The sequence below is a fragment of the Equus przewalskii genome, chromosome X, assembly GCF_037783145.1.
Source record: "Equus przewalskii isolate Varuska chromosome X, EquPr2, whole genome shotgun sequence".
NCBI lineage: Eukaryota > Metazoa > Chordata > Mammalia > Perissodactyla > Equidae > Equus > Equus przewalskii.
Window position 1 is genome coordinate 52,266,255 of NC_091863.1, and position 24,928 is coordinate 52,291,182.

The window sequence follows — 24,928 nt, forward strand, 5'->3', positions numbered from 1 at the left end:
GTTCTTTGAGTGGAAAACATATATGTATAAACTCTAGAGTCAACTCTAGAGTCAACAAGAACTGATTTAAAATTTCACTTAAGCTACTTACTAGCTATATTATCCAGGGCAAGTTTCTTAACCTCCCCTAGTCTCAGTCTACCTCCTTAGAATTGGTCTGAAAACTAAATAATACATGCAAAGAATTTTGTACATAGTAGGTGCTCAGCAAATGTCAGCTATTTATATTCTGTTTTCTCTATTTCCATATTTTTATAATAAAGTAAGTTTACATTATAATGCAAAAATACCAATAAACACAATGTTTACTTTTTTAGCTTGAGATCGTATAGCTAATAAATGGATAGGCGAGAATCTGAACCCAGGTCCAGCCAACTACAAAATCACGTGCCTAACTTCTACCATCTCCCCATAAAGAACCAGTGAGCCAAGGTATTAGAAGGGTCATTACCATGGGTTCTAAGAGTGTGGAAGAGACATGATAGAGAGGAGAGCTCAGAGTGTGCAATTACAAGAATCAGTGAGATCTTTATGATGGGGCAGGAGCAAATGGCAGTCAGGCCTGATGCCTGGGCCTACTGAAAGATGTTTCTGGGAAGCTGATATTCACTTCACCTGATCTCCCAGTCCACAGTCAGGAATGTGCTGGGATTCTTTTATATCAGTTACTTGCCCCTAGCTGACACCTAACCAGCAGTCTCTGGATCAGTCAGATAGGAAGCACGGCAGGAGGATATAGAAGGTCCATGAGAATTGGAGAGGGTGACACTCACACCTTGCAGTCTCCTCCTTCTGCATCGGTGCCATCTTCTTCAATCAAACACCTCCATGGAAACTTAGGGGACCCTGGGAGCTGGCACTTCCCTTTGAAATCACTCTGGGTTATGCTCTTCTTTGTGAATCCTAGACCACTGACAATGTTGAACTTTATGTGAGCCTTAAGCTCCAGGAAAAGAGCAACTTTTAAAAAATCCCCCACCCTTTTGTGTTTTGAAAAACAGCTAAACCACAAAGGACCACTCTGTCCTCATATATATAAGACCCATCTCCATCCTTTCTCATGACTCCCAAGAGGCTCAGAGATGTCTCCCTTGTTTAACTGACTCTATAGTACCCTAAGTTTCCTTCCTTTTCGTTGAAATGTTCCTCATTAATGAAAGTTCTCCCTCCGTCAATAGCCTAAATACTACTACCTCCTTAAACTGTCCAGTGTGCAGTTTTTGTGTTTTGGTTTTATCATCTGATTTGCACAGGAAGCATTGTCAAATCAGAAAAAAATGCTTAGCCTTCCCTAGGTTAAAATCGTGTGGGTAAAATGTTTTAAGACACATATAACAGATTCTTTATGCTGTACAGGAAGTTCCTAGAGAATTGTCAGTGTCCTGGTTGTCTATGATATGTTTCCCTTTATCAGAGTGCTGGTGCTGTATTGCCTGATATCGGAAAACAGTATAGTATTACGAGCAGTAATTTATTTTTTTAAATGTTAACTTGATTGGAATGTTACTTCTTTAATTTGAAATGAGCTCTTCAAATCAGTGGTTTCAAATGGGGGCTCACATCACTTACCTATGGAATCTTATCAATATACATATGTTTAGGACCTACTCCAGATTATTGAGACTCTTTACTTGATTTTTTTTCAAGTAATTTTATTGAGATCAGAATGGTTTATAACATTGTGTAATTTCAGGTGTACATTATTATTTATCAATTTCTGCATATACTTCATCATGCTAAACCCCAGTAATCTAATTTTTATCCATCACCATATATATCTGCCCCTTTATCCATTTTGCCCACCCGCCAACCTCCATCCCCTCTGGTAACCACTAATCTGTTCTATTTGTCCATGTATTTGTTATCTTCCACATATGAGTGAAATCATGGAATATTTGTCTTTCTCTGTCTGGCTTATTTCAGTTATCATAACCTCAAGGTCCATCCACGTTATTGCAAATGGGACAACTTTGTCTTTTTTTTTAATGGCTGAGTAGCATTCCATCGATATTATATATATATATATATATATATATATATATACACCACATCTTCTTTATCCATTCATCCATAGAAGGGCACTTGGGTTGCTCCCACACATTAGCTATTGTGAATAATGCTGAAATGACCATATGCGTGCATAAATCTCTGTGAATTATTGATTTCAAGTTCTTTGGATGAATACCCAGTGGTGGGATAGCTGGATCGTATGGAATTTCTATTTTTAATTTTTGAGAGATCTCCAAAGTGTTTTCCATAGTGGCTGCACCAGTTTGGATTCCCACCAGCAGTGGATGAGGGTTCCCTTTTCTCCACACCCTCTCCAACATACGTTGGTTTCATTTTGGTGATTATACCCATTCTGACCAGTGTAAGGTGATATCTTATTGTAGTTTCAATTTGCATTTCCCTAGTAATTAGTGATGTAGAACATGGTTTGATGTGCCTGTGGGCCATGTGTATATATTCTTTGGAAAAATGTCTATTCACATCCTCTGCCCATTTTTTCATCAGATTGTTTGGTTGTTTTTGTTGAGTTGTATGAGTTCTTCATATACTGTGGAAATCAACCCCTTGTTGGATAAACGATTGGCAAACATTTTCTCCCAGTTGGTGGGTTATCTTTTCATTTTGGTCATGGTTTAGTTTGCTTTGCAGAAGCTTTTCAGTCTGATGTAAACCCATTTGTTAACTTTTTCTTTTGTTTTCCTTACCCAACTAGACATGGCATTCAAAAAGATCTTACTAAGACTAATGTCAAAGAGTGTACTGCCTATATTTTCTTCTAGGAATTTTAAGGTTTCAGGTCTCACATTGAAATCTTTGATCCATGTTGAGTTAATTTTTGTGTGTGCTGCAACATAATGGTCTACTTTCATTCTTTCGTATGTGGCTGCCCAGTTTTTCCAACACCATTCATTGAAGAGACTTTCCTTTCTCCACTGTATGTTATTGGCTCCTTTGTTGAAGATTAACTGTCCATAGATGTGTGATTTCATTTACAGGCTTTCAATTCTGATCCATTTATCTGTTTCTCTGTTTTTGTGCCAGTGCCATGCTGTTTTGATTACTATAGCTTTGTAGGATGTTTTGAAGTCACGGATTGTGATGCCTCCAGCTTTGTTCATTTTTCTCAGGATTGCTTTGGCTATTCGGGGTCTTTTCTTGTTCCACATGAATTTTTTGATTCTTTGTTCTATTTCTGTGAAGAATGCCATTGGGATTCTGACAGGGATTGCCTTGAATCTGTAGATTGCTTTAGATAGTATGGACATTTTAACTATGTTTATTCGTCTGACCCATGAACATGGAATATCTTTCCATTTCTTTATGTCTTCTTCAATTTATTTCAATAATGTCTTATAATTTTCAGTGTACAGGTCTTTCATTTCTTTGGTTAGGTTTTTTCATAGATATTTTATTCTGTTTGTTTAGATTATAAATGGGATTATATGCTTGATTTCTCTTTCTGCTAGTTCATAGTTAGTATGTAGAAATGCAACTGGTTTTTAAAAATTGATTTTGTACCCTGAAACTTTGCTGTAGTTGTTGATTATTTATAATATTATTCTAGTGGATTCTTTAGAGTTTTCTATCAATAGAATCATATCATCTGCAAATAGTCAGAGTTTCACTTCTTCCTTTCCAAATTGGGTTCCTTTTATTTCTTTTCTTCCTTAATTGCTCTGGCCAAAACCTCTAGTACTATGTTGAATAGGAGTGGCAAGACTGGGAACCCTTCTCTTGTTCCTGTTCTCAGACGCTGGCTTTCACTTTTTCACCATTAAGTGTGATGTTGGCTGTGGCTTTGTCATATATGGCCTTTATTATGTTGAAGTACTTTCCTTCTATACTCATTTTATTGAGAGTTTATCATAAATGGTTCTTGTCAAATACTTTCTCTGCATCTATTGAGAAAATCATGTGATTTTATTCCTCATTTAGTTAAAGTAGTGTATCACATTCATTGATTTGAATATGTTAAACCATCCCTGGAATTAATTCCACTTTATCGTGGTGGATGATCCTTTTAATGTATTGCCGTATTCAGTTTGCAATATTTTGTTGAGGATTTCTACATCTAAGTTCATCAGCAATATTGGCCTGTACTTTTCCTTCTTTGTGTTGTCCTTGTCTCATTTTGGTATCAGAGTAATGTTGGCCTCATAGAATGTGTTAGGAAGCATTCCATATTCTTCAAATTTTTGGAATACTTTGAGAAGGATAGGTATTAAATCTTCTTTGAATGTTTGGTAGAATCCTCCGGAGGAGCCATCTGGTCCTGGACTTTTATTTTTGGGAAGGATTTGATTACTGTTTCAATATCTTTACTTGTGATTCAACTACTCAGACTCTCCCTTCCTTCTTGATTCAGTTTTGGGAGGTTATGTAAGTCTAAAAATTTATCCATTTCTCCTAGGTTATCCAATTTGTGGACACAGTTTTTCATGGTATTCTTTTATAATCCTTTGTATTTCTGCAATATCTGCTGTAATTTCTCCTCTTTCATTTCTAATTTTATTTATTTGAGCCTTCCTTCTTCTTTTCTTGGTGAGTCTGGGTACAGATTGTCAACTTTGTCTTCTCAAAGAACCAACTCTTATTTTCACTAATCCTTTCCACTCTTCCTTTTAGTCTCTATTCCATTCATTTCTGCTCTGATTTTTATTTCCCTCCTTCTGCTGATTTTGTTTATTCATCTTTTTCTAGTTCTGTTGGGTTGATTTTAAGATTATTTATTTGAGAGTTCTCTTGCTTGTTGAGGTGGGAGTGTATTGCTATGAATTGTGTATTCACAATTGTGAATGAGTGTCTTAAGAGGGATCTCTTATGACTGCTTTTGCTGTATCCCATAAGAGTTGGTGTGCTGTATTTTCATTTTGGTTTTTCTCCAAGTATTTTTTTAATTTCTCCTTTGATTTCTTCATTGATCCAATGGTTGTTCAATAGCACGTTGATTAGTCCCCACATATTTCTGACTTTCCCAGTATTTTTCTAGTAATTGATTTCTAGCTTCATAGCACTGTTGTTGGAAAAGATGGTTGAAATGCTTTGAATCTTCTTAAATTTATTGAGGCTTGCCTTGTTTCCCAACATATGGTTTATCTTTGAGAATGATCCATGTGCATGTGAGAAGAATGTGTATTGTGCTGTTTTTGGATGGAATGCTCTGTATATATCTATTAAATCCAACTGAACAGGTGTTTCATTTAAATCTACTATTTCCTTGTTGACTTTTTATCCGGATGATCTATCCATTGATGTTAAGTGGGTGTTGAGTTCCCCTATTATTATTGTGTTGTTAATGTCTCCCTTTAGGTCTGTTAATAATGGCATTATGTACATTGGCGCCCCTATTTTAGGTGCATCTATATTAATAAGTGTTATGTCCTCTTGATGGAATGTCCCTTTTATCATTATATACTGCCCGTTTGTCTCTCATTGTCTTTTTTACCAAGAAGTCTGCTTTGTCTGATATAAGTATGGCAACATCTGCTTCTTGTTGTTTGCCATTAGCTTGGAGTATTGTCTTCCATCCCTTTGCTCTAAGCCTATGTTTCTCTTTAGAGCTGAGATGTGTTTCCTGGAGGCAGCACATTGTGTGTCTTGTTTTTTAATCCATCCAGCTACTCTGTGTCTTTTGATTGGAGAATTCAATCCATTTACATTTAGAGGGATTATTGTTATATGAGGGCTTAATATTGTCATTTTATCTCTGGTTTTCTGGTTGTTCTCTGTTTCCATTCTTTCTCTTCCTTTGTATTTTTAATTGCCATTTCATTTTGGTGGTTTATCTGAGGATGTTTTCTCCATTTTCTCTCTTTTTGTGAATTGTGGCTCTGCTCTGATTTTTGTTTAGTGGTTATCCTGAGGATTGCATAAAAGATCTCATAGATGAGATAGTCCATTTTCTCATAGCCTCTTACTTCCATTAACCTAAGCACATTCCTTCTCTTTCCTCTCCCCTCCTGATTGATTGCCCTTCCAAATTGTTCTGTTTTTTATGATGTGAGTTTGTGACAAAGTTGAAGTGTTTATCATTACTTTTGAGGCTTTCTTTCACTTTATCTTTTAAATTATAATTGAGGCTTTGCCTTCCTGTTCTGACAGAGAGCTGCATTTTTCTGATTATGTCTGTCTATTCATCTCCTTGCTCAGAGCTTTTTGTTTCCAGAGTGAGGATATCTTAATTATTTATTCTAGGAGAGGTCTAGTGGAGATAAAGTCCCTCAGGTTTTGTTTATCTTGGAAAGCTTTTATTTCTCCATTGTATCTGAAGGAAAGTTTCACTGGATAGAGTATTCTTGGCTGAAAATTTTTGTCTTTCAGTATTTTGAATATATCATTCCATTTTATCATCTCCTGTAGGGTTTCTGCTGAGAAATCCACTGAAAGCCTGACAGGGTTTCCTTTGTATGTTATTTTCTTCTACCTTGCTGTTCTTAATATTTTTTTCTTTGTCATTGACTTTTGGCATTTTTACTATTATATGCCTTGGAGAAGGTCTTTTACCATTGATGTGATTAGGCCTTCTATTAGCTTCATGTATTTGTAAATCCAGAACCTCCCCCGGTTTGGGAAGTTCTCAGCTATTATTTCTTTGAAAAAGCTCTCTTCTCCTTTCTCCCACTCTTCTCCCTCTTGAATACCTATAATCCTTATGTTGTTTTTCCTAATTGAGTCAGATATTTCTCAAAGAATTCCTTGACTTTTTAAAAATCTTAGTTCTGTCTCCTCCACCTGTAGAATTTCTCTATTTTTACCCTCAAAATCACTAATTCTTTCCTCCATAACATCAGTTCTATTTCTTAAGGATTCTAGATTATTTTTTATTTCATTCATTGTTTTTCAAATCCAGGATTTCTGCTTGATTTTTTTATAGCTTCAATCTCTTTGGTGAAGAGATTCATTTTATTTCTGAGCTCATTATATTGTCTTTCCAAGTTCTCTTGTAAATCACTGTGTCTCTTTATGACAGCTATTTTGAACCCTCTGTCATTTAGGTTGTAAAGTTCTGTGCCTTCATGGTTGGTCTCTGAAGAAATGTAATTTTCCTTCTGGTCTGAATTGTTGCTGCAGATTCTTACAGTGTTCGATGAACTAATGTTTTGTTGGGGCATTTCTGGTAGTATTAGGTTGCAGATTTCACCTGTTACCACTAGGGGTAAGCATGAGCACAGTTTCTGGCCTGACCTCATCAGCTGGAAGTTGTGGGGGTAGTATGGGCACTTGTCCAGGCCTGGCGTGCATTCAGACACTTGGGTGGGCTATGCTTGATGTGCAGGGCTTTCTTGCTGAACTCAGCTAGGTACATTACTTGGCACCACAGGGGCACAGTGGGCCCCCTCTCCCCACGGGGAAAGTGATCACCAGCAGGCTAAGGGCTCCCACCACTTCTTCCCTCAGCTGCCTCAGGACATGTTCCCTCTTTCAGGGTTCAGTAGCACTATGAGTGGGGCTCAGCAGCACTATGGCCACTTGCATGGCCCTCAAGTGTGCTTGCCCCAGCATGTAGATCTACTGCAGTCTCTGATTGTGGCCTGTGGGACCCCTGTGCTTGGTGGGCTGGGCTTCCTCATTGGGACTCAGCTAGAGAAACTCCCTGGACCTGCAGGAGCATGCTGGACTCACCTCTCAGCTGGGAAAGCAATCACAAGTGGGGTAAAGGCTGCCACCAACTCTTCCTACAGGTGTCCCAGTGCATGTTTCCACTTTTTTGGGCTCTTGCACCAGGCTGGAAAGCATTCATGTGCATGCACAGGGCTACTGCAGAAGACCACAGAGTACTCACCTATCTCCACCGCTTCCTGGGTGGCCAGTCCGTCCAGCCTCAGATACATAGCTGTGTGTATGTCTCAGGTGTCCTGTTGTGCTCTGTGGGCTTCGTTGGTCAGTGAATGTCCATTTCATTGTAGCACAAAATGGGGAGAGGCAAAGGGAACAGCTCACTCTGCCATGTTGCTGTCATCCTACTTTATATTGTTGATGTAGTCTTGGTATATTCTGACTATACAATTAGTATATTGTCAGCATTATTATATTATATCTGAAGATTTTTTTCTTCGTAAAGATTGTACTCATCCATTTTTATACATTAGATGTAATACCCACTCTTTTGAAAATAGAAATCATTAAGTTTATTGATAGTTTGTCTAAAAATTTTCTTTGGATGGACTATTATCTTGTTTTGTATACCACAGAAACAATCACATGTCCTTGTCAGCTGCATTATTATTCTTGTAATAAACTCTCATCATATCTTTTACTTTTGAAAATTATCAGTAGTAAGTCAGCCACAGCCATTCAGATCTTTTCCTCATCTACAGATAGTTTTTTTATGTTTTAATCTGATGCATTCCTGAAAGTACTAGCAATCAGCTACAAGCCAGAATACTTCATCGTTAACAAAGAGGGAGTTTCTCAGAATCCCATAGAAAAGGTCTGCACAATGTACTTTTGTGTACAGGCTTCTGATTGCATCCTTTAAAGAAACTGGAGACCATCTCAGTGAACTGAGTCAGGATTTTGAGAACCAATCGAGAATCAGAGGAGTTTATGAGATTGTTAACACAAGGTTGAGTGGAACAAGAAGTAATTACTTAGGACTGAATAAACTGATGAAGGATGATTGAGGATTTTGTTTGGAATATTACTGATGTTATAATGTTCTATTTTTTTAATATGTAAGGAACCCACTTCTCTTATTTTGTAATCTATCTGTAACTCATAACAATTTAGCAGATTATGCTCTTATAAATTGAAATGAAACATTTGTAAATGATATCTCTTCCAAATTCCCTCCAAGTTTCAGAAACTCATACTAAATATTCTTGTTTCCATGAGAATATAATTATTTGCATAGGTTTAATAAAAGTCTGTTCTCTTTGTCATCAGGGCAGGATTGGAAACATTGCTTATGCAACCAAGGCCTTACCTGGAATGACATATCAGAAAATGAGGGTCATTGAATCAGGTATGACTAGATACTTTTAAGGAGCAAAGGTTGACTTTATTTACCCAATGCATACAAAGCCTTCTAAGGTAAGCCAGTCTGATGCATGACTTACAGAGTTCCCAGCCTTAAAAAAAAGGAAAGTCACTTCTTGGCAGTCCCAATAATGGCAGCATATTTTGGGGACCTAGTGAATACAGGGATTCATTCAAATTTATAGGTGCTGTGGGTGAAATCTGGTGGATAATTCTTGGCTTGGCATTTTAGCTTCAAGAGGCTTTCAAAAGTCCACTCTGAGATTTTTTTATGAAATCTTCTAGCAAAGCAGATTTAAATAGACTCAAATGACAAATAACTATCCTTGCTGCAACTATATACATAGGCCAAATCTAATGAGAGCAGCCTTATTTTTTGATCAAGAATAATTTTTCTTTGAGATTAGCTTTGATCAAAAGAGAAATTTTGTGCTTCAATGAAAAATGTTGCATTGCCTGTCTATAACACATACTTTTGGATTATCAGAGTTTTGCTCTGTTCTTTGTCTTGGAACCAACTGGGATTTTACATCTCTTGCTAATTGTGAGTAACCTAGAAGCATGCAAATTCTGTCTTGTCTAGTTGATATTTAATTGACTTTCTCCCTTTTTTGTCAAAAAATCAGTTTTGTTACCTTTCTATAAATCCAGCTGGATCCTGCCACCTTGCCTAATTTGTAAATACTTACCACATCTTCATTCTTTCTGATTTCCTTCAATATCTAGTTATAATCCTCCAAACTAGCAACTCCAATTTGTTCTCTCCAATGTGTCTTGGAGTCATGGAGAACTAAAACCAGATCCCTACAGAGATTCCAGGTTGCCTTGTGATTGGCCCTTTCCCCAGGACCTGAAGAAGACCTGTGAGCTGAAGCCCAATGACTTGATATAAACCTCTAGGGCCTCATCACCACAGCAGACCATACATTGGGCTAGAATTCTCCCTGAATTAAGGAATTCTGCTTAAATTCTCAGTTCATGTATGCCCTTATATGAAAGATACCCAAGACTGTGGACAATGTCACAAAGAGCACTGATATCCTATCTTGAAAGCTTCAAGAAACTCCCTGGGTAGCACTACATAATCAAAAAGTTTTCACCCACTGACCCCTTGGAAATCACTGGACCCTTAGGGTTCAACTCATGGCTCTTAAGTTTATTACAAAACATAATATTAATTTTTCCATTTTTCATTTTAGATATCTATCTTCTTTTAAGAAGTCTGATCTCCAGGACCCTAAAACAATAGTCCTTTGTCATATCAGCTCTCAAAAGATGGTCCAACTGGTTTTACAGAAAAAACAGCAACAAAAGTCCTTGAGAAACTATTTCTTAAGCCCTGCTTCATCTCAATCAAGAGGTTTATGATCTGCTGTGATTTTTCAGCAACAAATAATATTCATGTTGAACAAAACTATGTGAGTTTGGGGGAACTGACATTGATGAACTTTATCTGAGCTCTCTGCTCTCAGAAAGCAGTAATAGGAGGCTGAGGTAAATTTCTACCTGCAAGTTTAACCTTAACTCAATTTGCATGGCCCACAAGTGAGTTTCTTCAAATATGTTAGGATGACTGGAGTGGAAATGTGATTTGCAGTCTGAGATTTAAAAACACTTCTTTTTCTGAGAACACTAAGACCTCATATATCAATAACCACTCTAAATGTACATGTACTGAATTCTCCAGTAAAAAGACACAGCGATGGATTAAAGAACAAGACACAAAAATATGCTGCCTCCAGGAAACACATCTCAGCTCCAATGACAAACACAGGCTCAGAATGAAGGGATGGAAAACAATACTCAGAGCTAAAGCAAACAAAAGAAAGAGATGTTGCAATACTTATATCAGACAAAGTAGACTTCAACAGAAGAAAAGTAAAGAGAGACAAAGAGGGGCAGTATATAATGATGAAAGGGACATTCCACCAAGAAGACATAACACAAATAAATATCTATGCACCCAACACAGGAGCTCCAAAGTACATAATGCAACTACTAACCAACCTAAAAGGAGAAATTAATAACAACTTAATAATAGTAGGGGACCTCAACACTCCAGACACATTAATAGATAGATCATCCAGATGGGAAATCAACAAAGAAACATTGGAATTAAATGGAAAGCTAGACCAGTAGGACTTAGACATATATAGGACATTTCAAACAAAAACAGCTGAATGCACATAATTATCAAGTGCACATGGCATATTCTCAAGGATAGACCATATGTTGGGAAACAAGGCAAGCCTCAATCAATTTAAGAAGATTGAAATAATAAGAAGCATCTTTTCCAATCACAATGCTATGAAGCTAGAAATTAATTACAAGAAAAAACCTGAGAAAAGGACAAAGATGTGGAGACTAAACAACATGCTATTGAACAACCAATGGATCATTGAAGAAATTAAAGTACAAATCAAAAAATATCTGGAGTGCCTCCTCATATTTGAGATCCAGATAAGCCCCCCATCCTCCCTGTCCTTCCCTCTCCTTTTTCCTTTCTATCTATATTGACTGATTTTTTTAATTATAAAATACTTAATGGAGTGTAATGTCACCATCATGGCAGAGTGAGCTTTCCCAGTAATCTCTCCCCTCCACCATACAACAAAAAAGACATTCAAACTCCAACAGAGGATATCCAAACACAACACAAAAGACATCTGAGAGACTCATGCAGCCATACAACAGAGGGAAGAGAGGTAGCCCCCCTCAGAGGAGGTGGAATGGGGTAAAAGAAAACTTTACTTCCTCCCAAAAAGACTGGAATCCAGGACCACAGGAAGCCTCCAAGAGAGAAGAAATGGAGGAGGGGATATTTGTTCATGGGAACATCAAAGATCCCTGAGGGCCCTCCCTGCCTAGAGGAAAGCCTCTACTGAGGTGAAAGCTAACGTGGGGCTGACCTCATCAAGTCAACATTACAGGGGAGCAGAAGGCAACAGTAGAATAAGAAAACCCCAAGAGCACACAGAAGAAAGCACATCTCCACCCCACCTGCCCTGCACTGGCTCCAGTGCCTGGGATCTCGGCAGAATGCAGAAGGTTCAGAATACACAGCTCTTGACCCCCAACCAGTGGCAACAGGTGGTAACTGTGTCCAAGTAATATCAGAATGCACAAAAACAGAGCCACACCCTCTAGCAGTATCAAAAATTATTTTAAATCTCCAGAACAGAGAGAAAATGACAAGGACCCAGAAATTAGTCATGAGGACACAGAAATATGTACCCTAAATGTCAAAGAATTCAAAATAGCTATCATAAAACATCTCAACGAGTTCAAAGAGAATGTAGAGAAACAATTCAACAATTTCAGGAGCTACTTCAACAAAGAGATTGAAACTATAAAGAAGAATCAATCAGAAATATTGGAGATGAAAGACATAATGGAAAAGATAAAACAAAATATGGATTCCCTGAATGCTGGAGCAAACATCATAGAAGAGAGAATCAGCATAATTGAGGACAGACATGTTGAAATGCTGCAGATAGAGGAGAGACAACTAAGACTAAAAAGAAATGAAGAAAGTCTCAGAAATGTCCAAGACAATTAGGAAATGGAACATAAGAATCATAAGCATTCAAGAGGGAGAAGAGAAGGATAATAGAGCAGAAAGCTTGTTCAAAGAAATAATAGCAGAGAACTTCCCAAACCCAGGGAAGGAGATGGAAATCCCTGTGGAAGAAGCTAAAAGATCTCCTACATATGTCAATGTAAAAAGACCTACTGCAAGGCATATAGTAGTGAAACTGGAAAAAGAGAATGACAAAGAAAAAATACTAAGGGCAGCAAGGCAGGAGAAAATAACCTGAAGAGGAAACCCTACCAGGCTTTCAGCAGATTTCTCTGCAGAAACCTCACAGGCTAGGAGAGACTGGAATGACGTATTCAAATCTTTGAATGACAAAATCTTTCAGCCAAGAATATTCTATCCAGCAAAAGTATCCTTCAGATATGATGTACAAATAAAAACTCTCCCAGATAAACAAAAGATAAGGAAGTTCATAGCCATGAGAACCTCCCCACAAGAAATCCTCAAGAAGGCCCTCATACCTGAAAACAAATGGAGAAATGGGTTACAAAGCATAGAGTAATGGGATAAATATGTAGACAAAATCAGAAAAGTGTAGCTATACATTAGAAGAGGTTAGCAAATACTCAAATAGAGCATTAAATATAAAGGGAAGAAAAACACCAAAAACAAAGATAACCTTGACACTAAACACAAACTCACAACATAAGATGGAATAAGATGTGAGAAAAACAAAGTAGGAGGCGACGAAGAAAGAAATTGAATTGGTTTACTCTAAGGAAATAAACAGCCATCAGAAAATGGACTATCTTATCCATGAGATTTTGAATACAAACTTCATGGTAGACAATAAACAAAAAAACCAGAACAGAGACACAAATAATAAATGAGGAGAAAACAAAAAAAAACACAACATAAAAATCTACATAACTCAATTGGTAGACCAAAACACACAGGAAGAGAAACAAAGGAAATGCAGGAGAACCAGAAAACAAGTGATAAAATGGCAGCATTAAGGCCTCATATGTCAATAATCACTCTAAACATAGATGGAATGAATTTTCCAATAAAAAGAAACAGAGTGATGGATTAAAGAACAAGACACAACAATATGCTGCCTCCAGAAAACACATCTCAGCTCGAATGACAAATACAAGTTCAGAGTGAAGGGATGGAAGATAATATTCCAAGCTGATCACAAACAAAATAAAGCAGATGTCGCAATACTTATGTCAGAAAAGTAGACTTCAAGATAAGACAGGTAAAGAGAGACAAAGAGGGGCAATATATAACGATAAAAGGGACACTCCCCCAAGAAGACATAACACTTATAAATATCTATGGACCCAACACAGGAGCACCAGAGCAGATAAAGCTACTATTAACAAACCTAAAAGAAGATATTAACAATAACACAATAATAGTAGGGGATCTCAACACCCCACTCACATAAATTGATAGATCATCCAGACAGAAAATCAACAAGGAAACAGTGGAATTAAATGAAAAGCTAGACCAGTTGGACTTAAGAGACATATATAGGACATTCCAACCAATTCAGCAGAATTTACGTGATTCTCAAGTGCACATGGCACATTGCCAAGGATAGATCATATGTTGGGAAACAAGGCAAGCCTTGATAAATTTAAGAAGATTGAAATAATAACAAGCATCTTTTCTGATCACAATGCTATGAAGCTAGAAATTAACTAAAAGAAAAAGCAGATAAAGGGACAAAGATGTGGAGACTAAACAACAGGCTATTGAACAACAAATGGATCAGTGAAGAAATTAAAGGAGAAATCAAAAAATATCAGGAGACAAATGAAAATGAAAACATACCATATCAACTTATATGTAATATAGCAAAAACCATATGAAGAGGGAAAATCATTGCCATACAGGCTCACCTTAACAAACAAAAAAATCCCAACCCAAAGTAAGCAGAAAGAGAGAAGTAATAAAAATCAGAGCAAAAATAAATGCTATTGAAACAAAAAAAGACAGTAGAAAGGATCAGTGAAACAAAGAGCTGGTTCTTTGAGAAGATAAATAAAATTGCCAAAGCCCCTAGCCAGACGTACAAAGAAAAAAAGAGAGAAAGCTCAGATAAATAAAATTAGAAATGAAAGAGGAGAGATAACAATGATACCACAGAAATACAATGGATTATGAGAGAATACTACAAAAAGCTATATGCCAACAATATGGACAATATATAGGAGATGGATAAATCCCTAGACTCGTACAACATCCCAACACTGAATCAAGAAGAAATAGGTAATCTGAATAGACTAACCACAAGGAAAAATATTGAAACAGTAATCAAAAGCATCCCCCAAAATAAAAGCCAGAGACAGATGTCCTCCCTGGAGAATTCTATCAAACTTTCAGAGACAATTTAATGCCTATCCTTCTCACAGTATTCAAAAAAATTAGGGAAGATGGAACACTTACTAACACATTCTTTGAGGCCAACATCACCATGATACCACAGCCTGACAGGGACAACACAAAAAAAGGAAAAGTACAAGCCAATATCGCTGATGAACATAGATGCAAAAATCCTCAAAAAAATATTGGCAACCTGATACAGCAATACATCAAAAACATCATACATCATGATAAAGTGGGAGTTATATATCAGGGACACAGAGATGGTTCAACATCTACAAAGCAATCAATGTGATACACCACATCAACAAATTGAGGAATAAAAACCATGTGATCATCTCAATAGACAGAGAGAAAGCATTTGACAAGATCCAACAGTATTTATGATAAAAACTCTTAACAAAATGGGGATCGAAGGAAATTACCTCAACATAACAAAGGCCATATATGACAAACCCACAGCCAACATTGTACCCAATGGGGAAAAACTGAACATGATGCCTCTGAGAACACGAACAAGACAAGGATGCCCACTATCACCACTCTTATTCAACACAGTACTGGAGGTTTTGGCCAGAGCAATTAGGCAAAAGAAAGGAATAAAAGGAATTCAAATAGGGAGTGAAGAAGTGAAACTCTCGCTGTTTGCAGACAACATGATCTTATATATTAAACAACCTAAAGAATGCATTGGAAAAATATTAGAAATAATTAATAACTACAGTAAAGTTGCAGGGTAAAAAATCAACTTACAAAACTCAATTGCATTTCTATACTCTAGTAATGAACTTACAGAAAGAGAACTCAAGGATACAATTCCATTTACAATCACAAAAAAGGATAAAGTATCTAGGAATAAATTTAACCAAGGAGGTGAAGGACTTCTACAATGAAAACTATAAGACATTATTTAAAGAAATACATGGTAACATAAAGTGAAGGAAAGATATTCCATGCACAAGGACTGGATGAATAAACATAGTTAAAATGTCCATACTACCCAAAGCACCCTACAGATTCAGTGCAATCCCAAGCAGAATCCCAATGACATTCTTCACAGAAATAGAACAAAAAATCTTAAAATCCATACGGGGCAATAAAAGCCCCCAAATATCCAAAGCAATCCTGAGAAACAAGAACAAAGCTGGTGGCATTGCAATCACTGACTTCAAAATGTACTACAAAGCCATAGTTATCAAAACAGTATGGTACTGGTACAAAAACAGACACACAAATCAATGGAATAGAACTGAAAGCAGAGAAATAAAACTGCATATCTAAGGACAGCTAATCTTCAACAAGGGTGCCAAGGAAACACAATGGAGAAAAGACAGTCTTTTCAATAAATGGTGTTGCAAAATCTGGTCAGCCACATGCAAAAGAATGAAGGTAGACCATTCTCATGCCATACACAAAAATGGATCAAAGACTTGAAGATAAGTCCTGAAGTATAAAACTCTTGGAAGATAATATAGGTAGTATACTCTTTGACATCAAACTAAAAAGGATATTTTCGAATACCATGTCTTCTCAGACAAGGGAAACAAAAGAAAAAAAGAAACAAGCAGGAGTTTGTCAGACTAAAGAGCTTCTGCAAGGCAAAAGAAACTAGACTCAAAAGAGAGACAATCCACCAATTGGGAGAAAATATTTGCAAGTCGTATATCTGTCAAGGGGTTAATCTCCATAATATACAAAGAACTCTCTCAACTGAACAACAATAAACAAACAACCCAATTAAAAAATGGGCAGAGGATATGAACAGACATTTCTCCAAAGAAGGTATACAGATGGCCAACAGGCATGTGAAAAGACATTCAACATCACTAATCATCAGGGAAATGCAAATCAAAACTACACTAAGATATCACCTTATATCTGTTAAAATGGCTAGAATCACTAAAACCAAAAATAACAAGTCCTGGAGAGGTTGTGAAGAAAAGGAAACCCTCATACACTGCTGGTGGGAATGCAAACTGGTGCAGCCACTATGGAAAACAGTATGGAGACTTCTCAAAACACTAAAAATAGAACTACCATATGACCCAGCTATTCCACTACTGGGTCTCTAGCCAAAGAACTTGAAATCAACAACTCAAAGTGACTTATGCACCCTTATGTTCATTGCAGCATTATTCACAATAGATGAGACATGGAATCAACTCACATGCCCATCGACTGATGATTGGATAAAGAAGATGTGGGGAATACATACACACACACACACACACACACACACACACACACACACACACAATAGAATACTGCTAAGCCATAAAAAAGATAAAATTGTTCCATTTGTAACATCATGGATGGACCTGGAGGGTATTCTATTAAGCGAAACAAGCCAAACAGAGAGAGACAAACACTGTATGATTTTACTCATATGCGGAAGCTAAACAAACTCACAGACGAAGAGAACAGTTCAGTGGTTACTGGGCCAAGGGGGCTGGGCAGTGGGCACAGCGATTGAAGGGGAGTACTTACATGGTGACACATGAGTAATAGTGTACAACTGAAATTTCACAATATTGTAAACTATTATGAACTCAATAAAAAAAATAAAGGAAGAGTAAAAAGTAGTAAATATCTAGATAAATGTAATCGCACATACTTCTCTAAGTTCTTTATAATGTGTCTGGTTTTCCAAAGCAAAGTGTTAACCTTGTCTGGTGGGGTTTTAATAAGTGTAGATGTAATAGACAGAACAACTACAGCACAAAGGGGTAAGGGTGAAAGTATCTACACCATGGTAAGGCTTCTACCTTTCTCTTGAAGAGGTAAAATGTTAACTCTATGTGGACTCTGTGAAATTAGGTGTGTAAATTATAATACCTACAACACCCACTTAGGAAACAACATGCAAAGAGTTACAGTTAGAACACCAATAGAAAAATTAAAATTGAATACTAAAAAGCATTCTAAAAAGGCAGGAAAGAGAAAACTGAAGAACAAACAATAGAGGGCACAAGCAGAAAACAAAGAATACAATGCTAACCTTGAAAAGAACCTTCAATAATGACATTAAATATAAATGGTGCAAACACAATGAAATGGCAGAGATTGTAGGACTTGATTAATAACAACAAGTAAGACCCAATTCTATGCAGTATACCAGAGGTTCACTTTAATACAACGTTGCAAACAGTTTAAAAACAAGAGGATGAATATATTATGCAAACATTAACTAAAAGAAAGCTTAAGTGGCGAAAAAAAAAAAAAAACCCCTTCTTTTTCTTTCTCCAGACATAAGCAAACAACCTGCTAGGGAAGAGGAAGCAAGCTAGATGCACAGAAGTGAAGGACTATGCTACCAGGGTTCACCCAATGGACACCCTGCTTAGTGATATCAAGACTGAAACTCAAGGTTAAAACATGAGGTTCTCCAGTGAAATCCACAGATAATCCTCAGAGTTTTTAAGATTAAGGCAAAACTTTTGGGAATCTGCCTGGGTCCTCCTTCCTGATCTTTTCCCATCTCTATATTTTTCCCCATAAGTTTTGGGATACAATCCAAACTCTTACATGAGGTAATCCAGGACCTTCACTATCTAACCCAGGCATCAGCATCACAAAGCCATGGGCCAACAGGTATGTTTTGTTTGGTTTGCACAATGTTTTAAATTTGACTTAATTGCTGACACAAAAAATAGGGATATTATGCATAAAATATCTGGATATCACCTTCTGGTAAAAAATCAGATATTCAGGCAACATAGGGCCCACATTTTTAGATGCCAACAATCACTGGAGCCCATTAGAGGATGATGCTTTTAGATGGTTTGCCACAAGCCCCACCCTCTATTACCAAGTCACAGAGATAGAAGATCAGTTGCCATCCTATATCCAGCCTGCTTTGCTCATTTTCATCAGCTATCAAGACTCTAACTTCACCCCAACATACCTTTATGGTCTTATTTCTGACTCCTTCCCACTCTTTCCAGTCACATTCAATGACTTCCAGTTTCAAGAAAGATAATCTCACTCCCCTCAACTGTGGCTGTGTATATTTGTTTTCCCTGCCTCTCTTTTCCTAAATATTACTCATTCATCAAAAATTCAACTCAGACGAGGACGAGGACAGGGGTGAGACAAGTGAGGTACTTAGGGTACAAAATTTAAGGAGGCACTCACATCTGTTGCCCATCTGCACTTTGTATGAACCTAAGAATAAGCGTCTCCTTAAATTTGACCTCTAGTAGCCTCACTTGCCTCACCCTAGCCCAGGATCTTAGATATCACTTTTCTTAGAATCCCTCCTTGTTTATTCTCCCCATCACCCTTCCACATACAAACACACACACATACACACAAACACACACCCCAGTCTGGAATAGGGACTTCCATGTGCTTACCTCTACTATAGAACTTATTGTATTGCAATTGTAGTTTACTCACATGCCTCCTTTAATAGATTATGAGATCCTTGAGGGCAGGGATATATATTCTGTGTCTCTGAATCCCAGGTCTATGGCACTTAATGGACACTCACTACTTATTCACAAATGAGCAAAGATATATCAAGGATCCTCAGAACAGAACAAGGAGGTTCTCTCAAGCCAATGTGTGAAACAATCTTCTTTCTACCTTCTGGTACTGTGATGAGATAAGGAGTCATTTGCCTATACTTCCTAAAACTCACCTGAATGGAAGCTCCACAAAGGCAGGGTTCATAGCAGGTATTCAATAAAAATATGTTGAGTAAATCAATTGAGCTTTAGGAGGCTTCGGTTCTAGCAGTAAATCTGGCACTACCTAGCTGTGTGAGACCTTCTATAATCACTAATCTACCTCTGGACCTCGGTTTCCCTATGTATAGAATTGGAGGGTGGGGAGGGTGTCAAACTAGATTAATATTCTCTCTCTCATTGGTTTATGTAAAGTGCTTAGAACAATATCCGGTACTTGGTAAGCACTCCGAAAGTATGGCTTCTTTTTTCTTTTAATCTGCAAATTCAATTCTTCAAGCAAATTCTTACATGCTTCATTCGAGCTTGGGCAGATGGAAGACACTGAGGCTCCAAGGAACACAGTTGGAAAAACCCTGAGACCTGATCTGGGGTTCTAAAATGCTCACTGATGTTACAAAGACCATGTAGAAATCAGGGCCCTGGGCTCCGCTACAGAGATCCTGATTCATTTGATCTAAGATGGGTCCTGAGACTCTGGATCAACAAGATCTCCAGGCGATTCTGATATGAAGCTATATTAGGAGTAACTGAACTAGATATTCTCTAAGGTCCCTGTGAACACTGACATTTTGTTTTACATTTTCCTTTTGTAGTTAATTCAGGAAGTATAATTTCACACTGACATCTTTTTCCAAAAATTAGATTCTACCATCTTCCTAAGTAGGATCAATAACAACTATGAGTTTTTGAGCACCAACCACATGCCAGACACTAAGCCAAATGACTTACATACACTGCCTGATACATGTATTTATCTGACTGACTCCTCACAATTCTGTGAAGCAGATTATACTCCCTGCTTTACAGATGAGGAAAACAGAGGATCAACAAAGGCAAGTAATGTTGCCAAGATCCTAGAGCTAATAAATAAAACTCAAATCTGAAGCAGAAAAAAGACTACCTAAACACCTGGGATTTCCTTTGGTTACTGAGCCATAATGGTAAAGAAAAGGCCACGCAATGTCAATTTAAGGCACAGATGTCTTTCTCTAGAGCAGTGACAAATGTCATGGTCAGGGCAGTAAAACACTTTCTCCCACTTGTCCCTATTGTACACAGACTGCTCAGATTAGGTCCTAGAGCGGATCATCATGGGAAGCAACTCTTCAGAGAGGCCACAGGCTTTCCTTCACATTCTCTAGGAATCACTACTGTCTCTGTTAGATAGCTGGTATCTACAATGGGGTTAATGTTACTGAGTTACCTCTTGCAGCCACCATGAAAAACTCATTGTGGGAAGAACCGCAAGAACCTCTTCACATGTAACGTGAAATCTAAAAGTTCAACTCAAAATTCCATCCTAACTGTACTCTTGCCAATATTTCCAGTGAAACAGAAGATGTACTGACTCAGAGCCAGTAGTGTTGGCAATTAGAGGGTATGGCACACTCTGCTGTTTCACCTTCCAAAGGAACCAGTTTTTCCCAAAAATAGTCTCCCAGTAGGGTCTCTAAGATTTCTTCTCAAAGCCTCCAAAGAGCCTCAGCCTCAGCTGTTGGAGCATTAGTTGTTCTTCTCACTACTACCACAAATCCCAGCTTTCAAAATGACAAATTCAACAATGGCACTGTCTATGACAGGCCAATGAAATTTTCAAAGTCTCTTTTCAGTCCCCATCAATAAACGTTAGTTCATGAGTCAGTATCCCTAAAAGCAAGGGTCAGATGATAACTATGAGTTTCTGCAGTTGGCAGGCAAATGGTAACTGAGTAAAAGGGTAACCATAAAGCATACATTAAGAATAAAATGTGTCCCAGGTACCAACTCACATGGAGCCCACAGACACCCATAGGAACCTGGAAGCACCAGGGGGTCATTTTTATTCTTGTTTATAAGCCATTATGCTCAAGCTCAGACACTCTTACTTCCTGCATGGCACTAGTTGACATTTACAGTGGAGTTCAGGGAGGTAAGGGAGTTGAAACACAAAGTTCAGCATAAAAGATGATAGAAAACATATCTCAGATCTGTTGCTTGGCTTTGAGGATAATGGGCACCTGTTCAAAGTCAGACTCTTCTAGCAGAAAAAAATAGATATTTAGGGAAATCTACCATGTATCTCCAATCTTCAAAGTTACCAATCGATAGGCAAGTAGTAGTTATTTTAACAAAGAAGTATGTTTTAGTCAATTTGAGCTGCTATAACAAAATACAGTGGATTGGGTGGCATATAAACAACAGATATTTCTCATAGCTCTGGAGGCTGGAAGTCCAAGATCAGAGTGCCAGCATGGTCAGGTTCTAGTGACAGCCTTCTTCTGGGTTGCAGACTGCTAACTTCTCATTGTATCCTGACATGATGGAAAGACAGATAGAGAGCTCTCTGAAGTCCCTTTTATGAGGGCACTAATCCCATTCATGAGGGCTCCACCCTCAAAATCTAATTACCTCCCAAAGCCTCCACTTCCTGCTACCGTCACATACGGAGTTAGGCTTTCAACATGAATTTTGGGGAGATACAAATATTCAGTTCATTGCATTCCATCCCTTGCCCCACAACATTTATGTCCTTCTCACATGCAAACTACATTAATTCCATCTCAACAGCCCCAAAACTCTTAACTCATTCCAGTGCCAACTCTGAAATCTAAAGTACAAAGTCTTATCTAAATACCTAAATCAAATATGAGTGAGGCTCAAGGTACGAATTATCCTGAGGCAAAATTCCTCTCTAGCTGGAAAGTGTGAAACTAAACAAGTTATGTGCTTCCAAAATACACTGGTGAGACAGGAATAGACAAGACATTCCCATTCCAAAAGGGAGAAAGGGAGGAAGGGATGATGGGTCCCAAGCAAGTCCAAAATCTAGCAAGGCAAGTTCCATGTGATCTTAAAGCTTGAGAATAATGCTCTTTATCTTGATGTTCTGCCTTCCAAACTCACCGAGGCAGCAGTCCTAACTTCTAGGCCCACTAAGGTGGCAACATCACTGCCACAGTTTGGTGGAGGGCTGCCTACACTGTGGCTCTCTGTAGTAACCCCAGTCATGCCTTGGTGGTGTCTGGATGGCAGTGTTGTACTCTCAGGTTTCTGGAGAGTGGCCCCACCCCTATGGCTCCCTGGGTATTGGTCTTACCTTTTGAAATCTTAGGTGGAGGCAGCCCTGCCTCCCAGGGCCTATGCACTCTAGGCCTACCGTGTGAGTAGCAGCCCTGATGATCTCTGAATCACCTTCAGGGTCCTTTGTCCCTTGTCTTGAAGAACAGTGCATGTTCACAGCAAAATTACTCTACGGTCTGGTCCTGTAGAGTCTAAGAAGTTGAACGGTCTTCCTTCATTTTGTCCCATTTTTGCCGTTTCATTTAGACCTAGCTGGCAGTGTTTCTGCTGGTACAATCCCATCTCTATTCCTGGATTTTGTTGAGATTGATTAAATCCATGGTTCACACTAATCTGCTTATCAAATAGTAAATTCACCATACCCTTAGTGTTCTCTTCCAAACACACTTTCTCATTTTTTGTAATACGGACAGGCAGAGAATTATCCAAATTTTAAGTTCTGGTTCCATTTTGCTCAACAATTCCATCTTCAATTAATTTCTTCCCTTTCACATTTTACTATAAGCAGTCAGGAGGAACCAATACACTCCTTTAATACTTTGCTTAGAAATCTCCTCAGCCAAAGATCCAATTTTATTGCTTGCAAGTTTTACCATCTACAAAACACTAGAACATGAATATAATTCTGCCAACTTCTTTGCCTCTTTATAACAAGGATCACCCTTTCTCCATTGTCCAATAATAACATCTTCCTCATTTCTGTCTGAGATCTCAACAGAATGGCCTCTACCATCCATATTTCTACCAATATTCTGTTCATGACTACTTAAGTATTGTCCAAGAAGATTGAAGGTTTCTCAATCATTCTCTTCTCTTTCTGAGTTCTCACCTTACTTGCCCTTTAAATGCACCTTAAAACTCTTCCAGCCTCTGGCCATTACCCAGTTCCAAAGCCACTTCTACGTTTTCACATATTTGTTATAGCAGCACCCCCAGTGCTCAGTACCAATGTTTGTCTTATGAGTTTGGCTGCTATAACAAAATACCATAGACTGGGTGGCTTATAAACAACAGAAATTTGTTTCTTACAGTTCCAAAGGCTGGCAGTCTGAGATAAGGGTGTCAGCATGGTCAGGTTCTGGTGAGAGCTCTCTTCCAGGTTGCAGAGAACTAACTTTTCATTGTATCATCACATGATGGAAAGAAAGTCATAGAGCTCACTGGGCTCTCTTTTATAAGAGCACTAATTCCACTCACGAGGGCTCCAATTTCATGACCTAGGCACTTCCCAAAACCCCACCTCCTAACACCATCACATTGGGGGCTAGAATTTCAACAGATGAATTTTAGGGGGACACTAAACATTCAGTCCATTGCAGAGTACAAAGAAAACAAATCTCGTATTAACAATAATGATTAAATAGCTAACATTTATTTAGGCACTGTGCACACTTTGCATTGATCACTTCACCCCTATTTTATAGTTTAGAAAAATTAACACTCAGAGAGGTGAAGTCACTTGCCAAAGTTACACAGCTAATAAGTTGCAAAGCTAGGGTTTAAACTTGGGCTCTCTGACTTCAGAGCCCATAATATTAACTTTTAAATAAGTCATGCCCTTGGACCAAAATAGATTTACAGAAGTAAAATGGAGTGACTAAGGAAATAATCCAAATGCAAATGTCTGCCTCACTAGTTACACCACCAGATTTAACCAAAACTGTCACCAATCTTAATCGTAGTAAAAATAGTCATTGTAGTATTATATATAATAGTGAAACGTTGGAAATAAGGCAAATTTCCAACAATAGTTGAATATTACATAAAGTATGGCTCCTGTAATAATGAAATTCCAATGCACCCATTATTCATTCATTCAGCAACCATGTATGGAGCATCTACTATATGCTATGCACACTTCTATGTGCTAGGGAAACAGCAGTGAACAAAACAATGTTCTTGACCCCCCACAAAATTTACAAAGAATTTTAAAGGTTATGAGAAAATGCTTATGATGAAATGTTAGGCTAAAAAGACAAAATTAGGTATCTAGTATGAACTAAACTGCACACACATAAAACAGATACATGTGCAAAAGAGAGTTAAAAGATAACATGTCAGTACTTTCAGTACATTGCTTCTGTGCCAGAAGTAATTTTATTCTTTTATATAGTATTCATATTTACTACAATGAACATTTAATGATAATATATTTTTTCTTTTAGTTCTAGGGTTCATAAATATGATTCTGTTACTAACATGTTTCAGTGAAATTAGATCATTCACAATAGTTCTGTGGTTCAGTGTTCTCATTCAG

At 37.7% G+C, this 24,928-nt stretch overlaps 1 protein-coding gene across 2 annotated transcripts in view; it reads right to left on the bottom strand.

The window, feature by feature from the left end:
• OPHN1 (oligophrenin 1) overlaps nt 1–24,928 on the bottom strand; it is a 496,301-nt gene that overhangs the window by 281,325 nt on the left and 190,048 nt on the right. The gene's annotated exons all lie outside the window — the stretch shown is intronic.